At 46.9% G+C, this 12,597-nt stretch overlaps 1 long non-coding RNA gene across 1 annotated transcript in view; it reads left to right on the top strand.

Annotated features, from left to right (window-relative positions):
- Positions 1 to 5,589, top strand: part of LOC131381168 (uncharacterized) — a 67,287-nt gene extending 61,698 nt beyond the window's left edge. The window contains exon 3 of the long non-coding RNA XR_009209691.1: positions 4,602 to 5,589. This is a non-coding gene — a long non-coding RNA (uncharacterized LOC131381168). The remainder of the gene's footprint in view (positions 1 to 4,601) is intronic.
- The last annotated feature ends 7,008 nt before the right edge of the window (positions 5,590 to 12,597 follow it).

Genomic DNA, 12,597 nt, shown 5'->3' with positions numbered 1-12,597 from the left:
GCTGAAGTGGGAGGATCTCTTGAGCCGGGGAGGTGGAGGTTGCAGTGAGCAGTGATTGTGCCACTGCACTCCAGCCTGGGTGACAGAGCAAGACCTTGTCTCAAAAAAAAAACAACAAAAAACAAACAAACAAACAAACAAAAAACAACCAAACCAAACCAAAACAAACAAACACAAAAAGTAAAGATGAAGTTATACTGGTCCTAAATCCAATGGCTGCTGTCCTTAACAAAAAGAGGATAGGACGGAAGAGGGAAGACAGCCACGTGACGACAGAGGCAGAGATGGGGATGATGCGACTACGAACCAGGGAAGGCCAAGGAGACTTGGAGCCACCAGGGCCTGGGACCAGCAAGGAAGGGGCCTCCCTTAGAGCCTTTAGAGGGTCGTGGCCCTGCCAGCACCTTGATTTTGGATTTCCAGCCTCTGGAGCTGTGAGAGAATGACGTTCTCTGTAGGAGGAAGCCCTCAGAGTCCCCCTTTCTGCCTGGGAGCTCTGAGCCACCATGTCTTTGTGGGGAGAGACAGGTCAGACAAGATCGCAAAGAAGCCTCTCAAACTCTTGGCCTTTAAGTCAGGCATTGAAGTCCAAGAGCAGGACAGAACCAACCCTGAGAGGATATTGTTGAGCCCGTGTTTTGTTTACCGGTTTGTTTTTCTGCCTCCCTGGGAGGAGGTCGAGACTCCTGGACTCAAGGAGGTAAAAGGGCAGCCTCCCCGAAAGCAGCTGCGAGGGGCTCTGAGAGGGGCTCTCGTCCTGCCCTGGTCTCTGGGTCCACCCCACAGATGGGGGTGTCACCAGAGGAGTCCTGAGCTGGGGTCTGTGAGTAGAGAGGGCTGCTCTTTTGCCTTCCCTGGGAGGCAGGGCACGGAGGAGAAATTGGCAAGACACATTAAGCTTTCTTAATGTGGGTTCTAATAACATAGGTTTTTATGTTCTCAGCAGGACAGTGTTCTTGTAAGCCAGGCATTGGTCAGAGATAATCTTCAAGGTTCCTTTAGCTTCAATTACCATATAAAGACCTAGGCCGGCAGGTCTGATCTTTGAGGTTCTTATAATCCAGAAAACTCACGACATTGCATGCCAGTGTCGGCTTCAAGGAGCAAGGGAAGCTCAGTTCTTCCAGTCCTGGGGCATGAGGAGGAGAAGGGAGGGAGAGGAAGGGGAGCCTAGAGGCCACATACTTGCCACAGTCTCTCCCGCAGCTAACATTGTGGAGCGGGAGCCTCCACAAAATGGGCTTTTTTTCTGCCCCCTGCTTGGAATCATTGGAGGAGGCCCCATCTCAGTATGGGAGTGTGGGTAGGTATTGAAGGGACACACGTGGCTGAAGGAAGGTGGGATGGATGAGCACACGCTAGGATTCCTGACAGCCTTCATCTCCTCCATGGTGTGGAGGGGACCCGGAATCCTCATGTGTTCCCAAAGCAGGTACAGAGTGGCTGGGAGCCAGTGGATGCCAAGAGCCCACTTTGGCCAGGATGGGGTGGGGATCCCACTAGATCTTGGGGGGATCACTATGGTGGACTTGGTCACACGTGAGAGCCCCCAAGAGCAGGACCTCAGGATCTGCAGGGACATCAACTGGATTCGCAAAGAGCCCACCCGTGCTGGGTGGATACCTGCTGGGCAGCAGAGGCTCATGTCAGACTAGCCTCTGGCACAGACCAGGAGACCATCCCCTCTCCCAGGGGGACTGTGAGATTTCCCGCACACTGGTCGCCATGTAGGATATGATGCCAGGGAAGAGCGAAACAGGACTGACGAGAGTGGAATCTACAAACAAATATTTACCTAATAAGGCCCATTTCAATCAAAGAAGCTTGTTTCCAACAGACAGGGCTGAGAGGATATTCCTAACAGATTAAAAGTCCCCTGGGATGCCCGTGGGAGAGCGTCTCACGAGGAGGAGAACTAAAGAAGCTTTGTGGTCCCTGCACACTGGCATGTTCGAGTGAATCTGAGCTGTTACTGCCTTGGCATGAAAAGATGATTGTTAGGGGCTGAGCTGTGTCCCTCCCAAATTTCTGTGTTGAAGTCCTGGCCCCCAGTGCCTTAGAATGTGGCTGTATTTGGAGATGGAGTATATAAAGAGGCGATTAAGTTAAAATGAGTTCGTATGGGTGGGCCCTGACCCAGTCGGATTGGTGTCCTCCCAGGAAGGGGAGATGAGGACACAGGCACATGCACGGGGATGACCCTGGGAAGGCACAAGGACAAGACAGCATCTATAAGCCAGGGAGGGGGCCTCAGGAGAAACCCACCCTGTGGGTGCCTTGATCTCGGACTTCCAGCATCCAGAACTGTGAGACAATAAATGCCTGTTGTTTAAGCCGCCCTGTCTGTGGAACTTTGTGCCAACATTCTTGGCAGATGAATACAATGATTCTGCTCGAGACCACAGGTCTTCCTGTGCATCCCCGTGGACATCTGTATCCAGACGAGGACCACACAGGAGGCCTGGATGTTCCCAAACTTCCCTCAGATGCCTGCTGTTACCTGAGTTTCCTAGGTGGAGGAACAAATCCCCACACACAGAAAGGGGAACCAGAGGCCCGGCACGGTGGCTCACGCCTGTAATCCCAGCCCTTTGGGAGGCCGAGGCTGGTGGATCACCTGAAGTTAGGAGTTTGAGACTAGCCTGGCCAACATGGTGAAACCCCTTCTCTACTAAAAAATACAAAAATTGGCTGGGCGTGGTGGTGGACACCTGTAACCGCAGCTACTCAAGAGGCTGAGGCAGGAGAATCGTTTGAACCCGGGAGGCGGAGGTTGCTGTGAGCCGAGATCGTGCCATTGCACTCCAGCCTGGGCAACAAGCGTGAAACTCCATCTCAGAAAAATAAATAAATAAAGGGGAACCAGAAAGTCTGATTGGATCAAGTGTATCCTGAATTGACTGAACTTTGTTTAATTGTCAAGTTTAAGAACTCCATTATGGGGTGGGATAAAGGCTTGAGACAGAAATCATATTCAGTTATGGAAAAGGGAATTTGAAATCTTTTGCTGCCCATTTGAGTTCTGGAATCTCAGGAAATCATACTGACTTAATCAAAAAAGCAGGTGCTGCCATGCACATTTGATCAATGCAGATGCTGATGTTTACAATGAGCAATTCAAGCAGCAGCTTCCCTCCTGACAGCCTGGAGCTTGGGGCTACAGCCCCCAGCCCACAGGCTAAGAAGCAAAGGTGATTTTACAACCCATGCACTGAGTTAGAGAGTGTTCTTACCCCACAAAGTTCTTGTCCACTGAGAACCTCAGAACGTGACCTTATTTGGAAGTAGGGCTGTAGGTGTAATGAGTTAAGATGAGGTCACAGTAGATTAGGGTGGGTCCTACATCAATGCCACTGGTGTTCTTATAAGAGCAGAGGAGACACAGGGGGAAGAGGGCTATGTGAAGACTGAGGTGGAGGTTGCAGCTGTAGGGCAGGGAATGCCGGGGATGGCCAGGCCCCACTGGAAGTTGGAAGGGGCAAGGAAGCCTTCTTCTCTAGCGCTTCAGAGACAGCATGGTCCTCTTGGCACCTTGATTTCAGAATTCTGGCTTCCAGAACTGGGAGTAAATTTCAGTTGTTTTAAGCCACCAAATTTGAAGTACTTTGTTACAGCTGCCCTAGGATGCTAATATACTGTGTTATAAAAATCAGGGTTTCTGCCAGGTGCAGTGGCTCCCAAAATGCCTGTAATTCCAGCACTTTGGGAGGCTGAGGAAGGAGGATCATTTGAGTCCAGGAGTTTGAGATCAGCCTGGGCAACATAGTGAAACCCCATCTCTACAAAAAAATACAAAAATTAGCTGGGCATGGTGGTGCACACCTGTGGTCCCAGGTACTTGGGAGGCTGAGGTGGAAGGATCTCTTGAGCCCAGGAGGTTGAGGCTGCAGTGAGCCATGATCACACCACTGCACTCCAATTAGGGAGACAGAGTGAGACCTTGTTTCAAAAAAAAATAAAAATTCAGGGTTTCTAGAGCCTGCGCTCTATCTGAAATGATTTAGAAGCCTTTCTTCTAGGCACAAATTCCTCCAAATTTAGAACCAGGCGGGAGATTTAGGCACAAGAGCATCCCCTGCTCCCTCTTCCTAGTCTAAATCAGATGACATGGACCCCTGAGAGCAAATGCTTGCAAATCACTCGGGATACCCTCCCAGCCAATGGAGAAGAAAGCAGAGGAAGGAAGGAAGGAAAGGAGGAAGGAAGGGAGGAAGGAAGGAAGGAAGGAAGGAAGGAAAGGAAGGAAGGAAAGAAGGAAAGAAGGAAGGAAGGAAAGAAGGAAGGAAGGAAGGATACCCTCCCAGCCAATGGAGAAGAAAGCAGAGGAAGGAAGGAAGGAAAGGAGGAAGGAAGGGAGGAAGGAAGGAAGGAAGGAAAGGAGGAAGGAAGGAAGGAAGGAAGGAAGGAAGGAAGGAAGGAAGGAAGGAAGGAAGGAAGGAAGGAAGGAAAGAAGGGAGGGAGGGAGGGAGGCAGGCAGGCAGGCGGCAGGCACACGCACACAGACTCTCTTTGCTTTCCAACAGGAAGGGGCTCAGGGTCTGTTTTCTTTTCCCTTCCTTTCAAATGGATCTTTCATATCTCCAATAACTCTTATCTTTCAGCAAAGTCCAGCAGGCCCCAAACGAGCTGAGAAAATATCCAACTTCAAAGGTTTTGCACAAATCATCTTAAAGGCCTGACCTAAGCCCGGGAACGCGGGAACGAAGCCCAGAAATCACTCCTTATTTCATCGCCGTTTAGCCAAGACACCATTCCTGTCCACAGGTCACATCTGTCACTGCCGCCTTCTGCCCCCGTCCAGGTCCCAACCACCTTAAGACACCTGCGTGATCCACCCTCAAAGCAATGAGTTAGGAGCCGCACTCCTGGTCCTTGGCCGGTGGCTTTAGTGTTATTCGGGGGGGCTGGGTGGGGGCACCCGTGGGGGCTGCCCCGTGAGGGCTGTGGTTTAATTTCCTTTGCTACTTTCCTTAGCTCTTCAGTCTCAGTCTCAGCCACTGAAATGTGTCTTGGCCACTGGTGGTGCAGCACAGGGTGACACTGTTGTCAGGGAGAGGAAGATGCTTTTTTTTTTTTTTTTTGAGATGGAGTTTTGCTCTGTTGCCCAGGCTGGAGTGCAGTGGCGCAATCTTGGCTCTCTGCAACCTCCACCTCCTGGGTTCAAGCGATTCTCCTGTCTCAGCCTCATGAGTAGCTGGGATTACAGGCACCCACCACCATGCCCAGCTAATTTTTGTATTCTTAGTAGAGACAGGGTTTTGTCATATTGGCCAGGCTGGTGTCGAACTCCTGACCTCAGGCGGTCCACCTGCCTTGGCCTCCCAAAGTGCTGGGATTATAGGCATGAGCCACTGCGCCCAGACAGGAAGATGCATTTGTGAGCCGGGACAATTGTGAGTGGAGACAGAAGAAAAAAAGTAAAATAATACTACTAATAATGCATTTTCTCTGGTCCTGGGAGATCTATACGAACTTGTATTTTACATCTCTTGTCTGGATTTAGCTGTGAAAGACCAGTAGACCAACTGGTGGGAAAAATACTTGCATGGCAGCAGGTTGTTTGAATAAAATGGGAGATTTCCAGTCTCAGATTGGATACATGCACTTAATATCAGCAGACTTGTTGTGAGTATAAGCCTCTATAAACTGAGCACTGTTGCAGGCGATGGGGACGTGGAACTGGGAGGACCAATGGCTAAGCTCTCTTCCCCTCCACCCCGGAAAAAATGCATATAGGATCTGGCTGTGGCAGACAGCAGCCTACAGAAAGGTGGGGGCACCTCTCAGCTGGCCTTCGGCTCCAGTACAGACACGGGAAAACCAGTCTCGGTTCAGGTTTGGGCCCCACTGGCTGCGTTTGTCTGGACACCATCAGCCCTGCATGAAGGTGGCCGCTGAGGGGCCCTCATGGGGACTGAAATTCAACCAAGGCTTGATCCCTGCCTGAGGTGCCAAGAACCTGTCCCTTTCTTCTAGGTGGTTCGCTCAGCAAGGGTACTTTTTGTAATTCAGCCACCCAGATGGGGGTGCCCTCTTGCACTCCATCCACCTGGATGAAGCACCTTTATTTTCTAATTTGGCCAGTTTCAGGGCACGTGACAATCACTGATATGACAGAAGGGTAACCTTTCTGGGGTCGCATCTTAGGAAATTTCATTGAAGGAGGAGTAGAGAGATGATATCATTGACCACAGGACTCAAGAAATAAGCCCAGAGCACACACTGGTTTGGCGGGGGCGATGAACCCCGCAACTGCAGGAAACTGACCTTCAGCACTTTGATGTGAATGGGGCCATTGCCTTCAGCTTTCTCCAAGGTTTTGGTTTGTTTGTTTGTTTGTCGGTCTTGCTCTGTCGCCCAGGCTGGAGTGCAGTGGTGTGATCTCAGCTCACTGCAACCTCTGCCTCCCAGGTTCAAGCGATTCTCCTGCCTCAGCCTCCCAAGTTTTTACTTGAAACCTGCATACACACAGCCTTTTTGTTTTATGGGCTGGGTTCCTACAGAGAGTTATTAATGGAGGATTGAGTGCATTTAGGCTATTAGTAGAAAGTGATCAAGATTAGAATAGAGTGGCTTATCTGTGTTTACAGTCTCTAAAGTTGTTGCAGGGGGCTTTTCCAATGTCCATACCAGGGCCCCGACCCAGACCTACCGAATCAGAATTTCAGGAGGGGAGGTTAGGAATCTGTGGTTTTATGTCAGCCCCTGTTCCAATCCATGTGACTCTTATGCATTATGATGTTGAGATTCACTGATTTAGACACGTAGACAATAAATATTGATTCTTGGACTACAGAGCCAAAGACAAATCGAGTGACGTATTCTAGCTCATGGAGCCAGCTGGGCAAAGCCAGCAGGGATTTATTGCTCCTTAGATGATCAATGCTGCCACCAGGGCTGCTGTCATCTCCTGATGACGAGCAACATTTTCACAACATCATGGGGCTGGTGGAGAAAATCAGGGCGTCTCTGGAGCAACCCCGGGGCAGTACTGGGCCCAGAAGCCTGCCCCGGCTGCGCACACAGAGTCTACCTGTCTTCCAATGCGAGTCCCGCGAGGTGAAGAATTAGAGCATGTTGTTCATTTATAATGTTTGCTTTGCTTTTGGAAACACCCTGGGGCAACTCAGGCTAGGTTTTCAATGTGGTGTTTGACTTGGCTTAGCTGCAAAGTTCCCCCTTTTTAGTCTGTTTATGGCAAGTTAGCACACGGCCCCATATCCCGGAGCCTAACACCAGACCCAGCAGAAATCAGGGAGTGGGCAATGAGATGAAACACTGGGAGGCCTGGGTTGGGCTTCCTGGTACCCGCCCTCTCAGCCGGGAGCTCGCCTGAGGTCAGGCTAGGCACGAGGCCACCTCAGACTTTGCAGCCTCGGACCTGTTACTGCAGCCCGAATAACAGTGATGCCTCGGACAGTGACACGTCCCGCTGACCAACCACAGGGTCTGGAGGATAATTTCCCAGGAAGGAGATACATTCCATTCATTTTTTTTTAAATTTTATTTTAAATTTAGACAGAGTCTTGTTCTGTTGCCCAGGCTGGAGTGCAGTGGTGCAATCTCGGCTCACTGCAACCTCCACCTCCCGGGTTCAAGCAATTCTCCTGCTTCAACCTCCCTAGTAGCTGGGATCACAGGTTTGTGCCACCATGCCTGGCTAATTTTAGTATTTTTAGTAGAGATGAGGTTTTGCCATGCTGGTCAGGCTGATCTTGAACTCCTTGCCTCAAGCGATCCACCCGCCTCAGCCTCCCAAAGTGCTGGGATTATAGACGCACGTCACCGCGCCCGGCTGATACATTCCATTCTTTAGCTCCCTCTTTGCTTACATATTTTCTTTTCTTTTTACAAAGTCAACCCACTTTCAGTAGGAAGTTGCCGATTCTTTTTCATGTTTACTTTTGAGTTCAAATAGACACCACCTTATATTTTAATAAGACTCGCTATCACTGTGCCAGCCACTCCCTTTACATCATTTCATTTCATCTGCACAGAACTCTACGCAGGGGGTATGATTAGATCGTATTTAATGATGAGAAAGCAAGCTTGGAGAGCTTAAATCAGCGGCCCAAGGTGGCCCAGCTAACACCTGGGGGGCGCGGCTCGGCTGCAGGTCTTCTCGGCGATGTGATTGCTGTCTGCCTGGCTGATGGCCTGCCACATCCTGAACCCTTCAATGTCACCCTCATCTTTCCTTCTCTGCCTTGGAAGAGAAAAGGATGATGGCTTATCTGAGGGCTGAAAGATTTCATCCACGTCAAGCCCCATTTGCATGAAATGTATCTGCCCAGTTTATATCAGCAACATGAAGAGCAAAGAAAGCTGCTTGTTTATATTGCCACATCTGCAGGGCATTGAAATACATTATTAATGGGAGTTTCAGTCAATATCTCACTTTATTTATTTATTTATTTATTTATTTATTTTTAGAAAAGTAAAACCATGATTGGGTTACACTAGTGTGAGTGGTAGAAACCAGGTAAAATCCGACCTTTGGGACACGGAGACGGTCGTCTGACCTAGGGCGGGTCACATTCAAAGAGCACAGACGAGGTCCCCCTGAAGTCAATGGGACATTTGGGCCTGAGACTATGAAACTGAACTGGAACTTATGGGCTTTAGGGAACAAGCCCAAAAGCTCCTAAATTTCCTCCTTGAAGATCTCCTTCCTACTGTTTTTCTTCTAGATAGTCTGCTGCTTTGACAGGTACGCCACCCCCTGACTCCAAACTCACACATTCAACCCAGTGACGGGTGGCGACTGGGAGGCTCTGTTAGTCTCTCTTTTCAGTAGCCTGGCCCTAAATTAAAGGGCCCATGGTTTTCTCTGGTTGAACACACCTCCAGGCTCCCAGCCAGCCCCTGGCCCTCGAGAAGGGTTGTTTTTGATGGCAGAAGGGAGATAAAAGTGAATGTATTTTAGGATCTTGTTACTAGGCCACAAGGAAACACTGGATGGAAAGTCTTATGAATTTGAAAAGCCCATTAAAAAAAAAAATCAAATCCAAGGAACCCAAAAGGCGTTAAGCTATTGTTTAAACATAGACCCAGTGCCCAAACCCTGCACACTAGTTTGCAGAGGTTGGAAGAAGCAGGATGGAAGGGGTTAATGGTGCTATTCTTTCTTGAATATTCTGTAACACACCACAACGAGCCAAAAGCAGTTAGAGGGAACCGTCATGAGGAGTAGTATGTTTTTACCTACGTTAACTCCAACATCCACAATAGATGAACCTTAGAATTATTATCCGAATTGTGCATACTGGGAAACAACAGATTTGATGAGTTTAGTAACTTGTCCAAGATTACAAAGTTAGCAAGAGGTAGGGCCCAGAAATGAACAGGGTCCTTTCTTCTGCAAGCTGGTTCCCATGAAATACTATTCTTATGCCCGTTGAGGTCTGATGTGGTATCACATTATACTACTGGACCAGCTAGGGGGTCAAGAGCATTATGCCATCTCTGTAGCATGCTTAGGGGTCAGTCCTGAAATTAGCAGAGTTCACTTTCAGCCATGAAAAGGATATTCCGAGGGAAGGATATCTTAGATTGCTTTCTTTTAGTGCATAGACAACACTTGAGAGGCTTCATGTTACTGAGACATCTTGTAAACTTTACAGCTACTGTTTTGCACTTCATCAGCATTCCTGATCTTTTTATGGTGTTCACTTCAAATAATGTTGGGTGTGTAAGAATCAAATGCAAATTGTACAGTATTTGACATGGATGTCCTTAGGAGCCAATATTTCCTTAAATATCATGGTTTCAGTGTTATCCACTAACGCTTTAATAGATAGAGTTTCTTTGCATTCATAAATAGTAATAAAAATATGAGTTGTCTACTATAAAACCAAACACTTATATTTCCCAACTACTAAAACATCTATGTAATCTTGAATCCATCTGACCTAAAGGAAGGAAAATGTTCTCAACCCAGGCTACATATTAGATCACTTGGGAAGCTTTGAAAAATTCTTAATGAATGGGCCCCACTCCTAGACCAATTAATTCAGATCTCTGAGAGGTGTGGTCTGAGAACTGATGGTCTAGAAAACTGTGCAGATAGTTCTAACATGCAGCCAACGTTGAGAACTACTGGGTTTAGACAAGAATGGATTTTTTTGTTTTTTGAGATAGAGTCTCACTCTTTTGCCCAGGCTGGAGTGCAGTGGCACAATCTTGGCTCACTGCAACCTCCGCCTCCCGGCTTCACACAATTCTCCTGCCTCAGCCTCCCAAGTAGCTGAGATGACAGGTGTGCACCACCATGCCAGGCTAATTTTTGTATTTTTAGTAGAGACAGGGTTTCACCATGTTGGCCAGGCTGGTCTCGAGCTCCTGACCTCAAGTGATCCACCTGCCCTGCCATCCCAAAGTGTTAGGATTACAGGCGTGAGCCACTATGCCCAGCTAATATGGTTTGGCTGTGTCCCCACCCAAATCTCAGCTTGAATTCCCATGCGTTGTGGGAGGGACCTAGTGGGAGGTAACTGAATCATGGGGCTGGGTCTTTCTCATGTTGTTCTCATGATAGACATCTAATGGTTTTAAAAATTGGAGTTTCCCTGCACAAGCTCTCTCTTTGCCTGTCGCCATCCATGTAAGACATGACTTGCTCCTCTTTGCTTTCCACCATGATTGTGAAGCTTCCCCAGCCACATGGAACTATGAGTTCTCCATTAAATCTCTTTCCTTCGTAAATTGCCCAGTCTCAGGTATGTCTTTAACAGCAGCATGAAAATGAACTAATACACCAGCCAAGAATGGATTTTTAAATTAATGGAGTTAGGTCTGATTAATATCAATGCATTAATGTATAAATGTCTATATTATGCATTACAATCAAGAGTTTTGAATATAATGCAACTAAAATATATGCAATGAATACAATACAGTAAGTCATTAGCTTCCAGGTATAAGTAGATGCTCAATAAATATTACTGAATTACTGAATGAATGACATCCTACAAAGTTTTATATGAAAAATTATATTTTGATGAAATTAAGATGCCATCAATTGTAAGATGTAGTATCACTGATAAAGAAAATAGATTCATTAAATTATGACTTGCTATCTAGTATGTCACACCCTAACTTCAAAAATGTTAAAAAGGCCACACGTGGTGGCTCACACTTGTAATGCCAGCACTTTCGGAGGCCAAAGTGGGAGGATCACTTGAAGCCAGGAGTTCAAGACCAGCTTGGGCAACATAGCAAAATCCTATCTATATGTAAAAATAAAAAAACTACCTGGGCATGGTGGTGCACGCCTGTAGTCCCAGCTACTTGTGAGGCTGAGGTAAAAGGATCACTTGAGCCTAGAAGTTTGAGGCTGCAGAGAATTATGATCATGCCATTGCACTCAAGCCTGTCTCAGAAAAAAGTTAAAAACAAGAAAAAAATACAATATTTTGAAATTACTGTATTTGCTTTTTCTGCTTCGTCTATGCCAACTGTTATACCACTAACTTCCACTAGATGCCGCTGTGATCTGCTACTTCAGGTTTCGAAAGGCAATCTGAAAGCCAGTTTTCTCCAAGGATTTAAAATTGAAATAATTCACCCCCTTTAAAAACAAAAGATATTTTAACCACCTCATATTTTAGGGGGTTGTGGCTCATTCGTTCTCTGTGTTAAGACCTATCTGAAGTATCTCATGAAGTGTAAAATTATTTAAAAAGGAAATTGAAAAGTTTTAATGGCTTGATAGAAAACAATTGCTTCCCTTTTATCCACATCCCCAAATTTCACATTTTGCGTGTAACTCATGACTAGTCTTCAATGGGTTATAGAGAAGAGATGGTAACACTGATAGGAAGGCTGATGTTGACTTCAATGAAATAATAAGTAAAACTTGAAGGAAAGAGTATGACATCTTCTGATTTGAAGACAGCAGATCATGGTACCCTGTATCCATGAGTCACCGCTCCCAGAGATAGGAAAAGCTGGGTGGAAAAGAAAATCTGGGCTGATAGGACCGGGCCCTGAGCTTGAAGCCAAGCCCAGTGTTAAACCTGGGCATTGACCCAGGCCCTCCCTGGCTAAAATCTGGAAGATTTTCCCTGCTGGGTGAGAATCACTTTTTCAGCAAAATGATACAAGCTTTAGGGCCAAAAGGAAGCCCATGAAGCTTCCAGAGACATGCTTAGAGCAATGCCGCTCAAACTCTTACCAATCTCCACTACATGAGAACACAAATGGAGAATAAGTATCTCAAAACTTGTATAACAAATTTAAACAGTTTTACATCTGCTAAATCTAATAAAAAGAAACCAGGATTGTATTTCATATGTCTTTGTTTCATATTTCATTTTTCCAGTAATTCAATTCTTTTAGTATTTTGCAAAAGTATTGGTCCATAATAGATTGGAATTTTTTAAAAAATATCCCTTCAGCCCAGATAGCTTTTGAAGCCCCGCAGAGAGCCCACGCCAAGCTGCTGGAGGAGGCAATTCTGGGACGATGAGGCCATCACACTCCTGAATAATGTTCTAGTACACCAAACAGCTAAGAAAGGGCTGAAGAACAGGAGCACTTTGATGGTAAAGGACAGGATGACTGGAGAGGTAAAAAGAAATCCCAAGAATAGGACAC

This window comes from Hylobates moloch, unplaced genomic scaffold (assembly GCF_009828535.3).
Source record: "Hylobates moloch isolate HMO894 unplaced genomic scaffold, HMol_V3 SCAFFOLD_14, whole genome shotgun sequence".
NCBI lineage: Eukaryota > Metazoa > Chordata > Mammalia > Primates > Hylobatidae > Hylobates > Hylobates moloch.
Note: the sequence above shows the minus strand (reverse complement) of the source record. Positions and strands in the feature narration are given on the sequence as shown.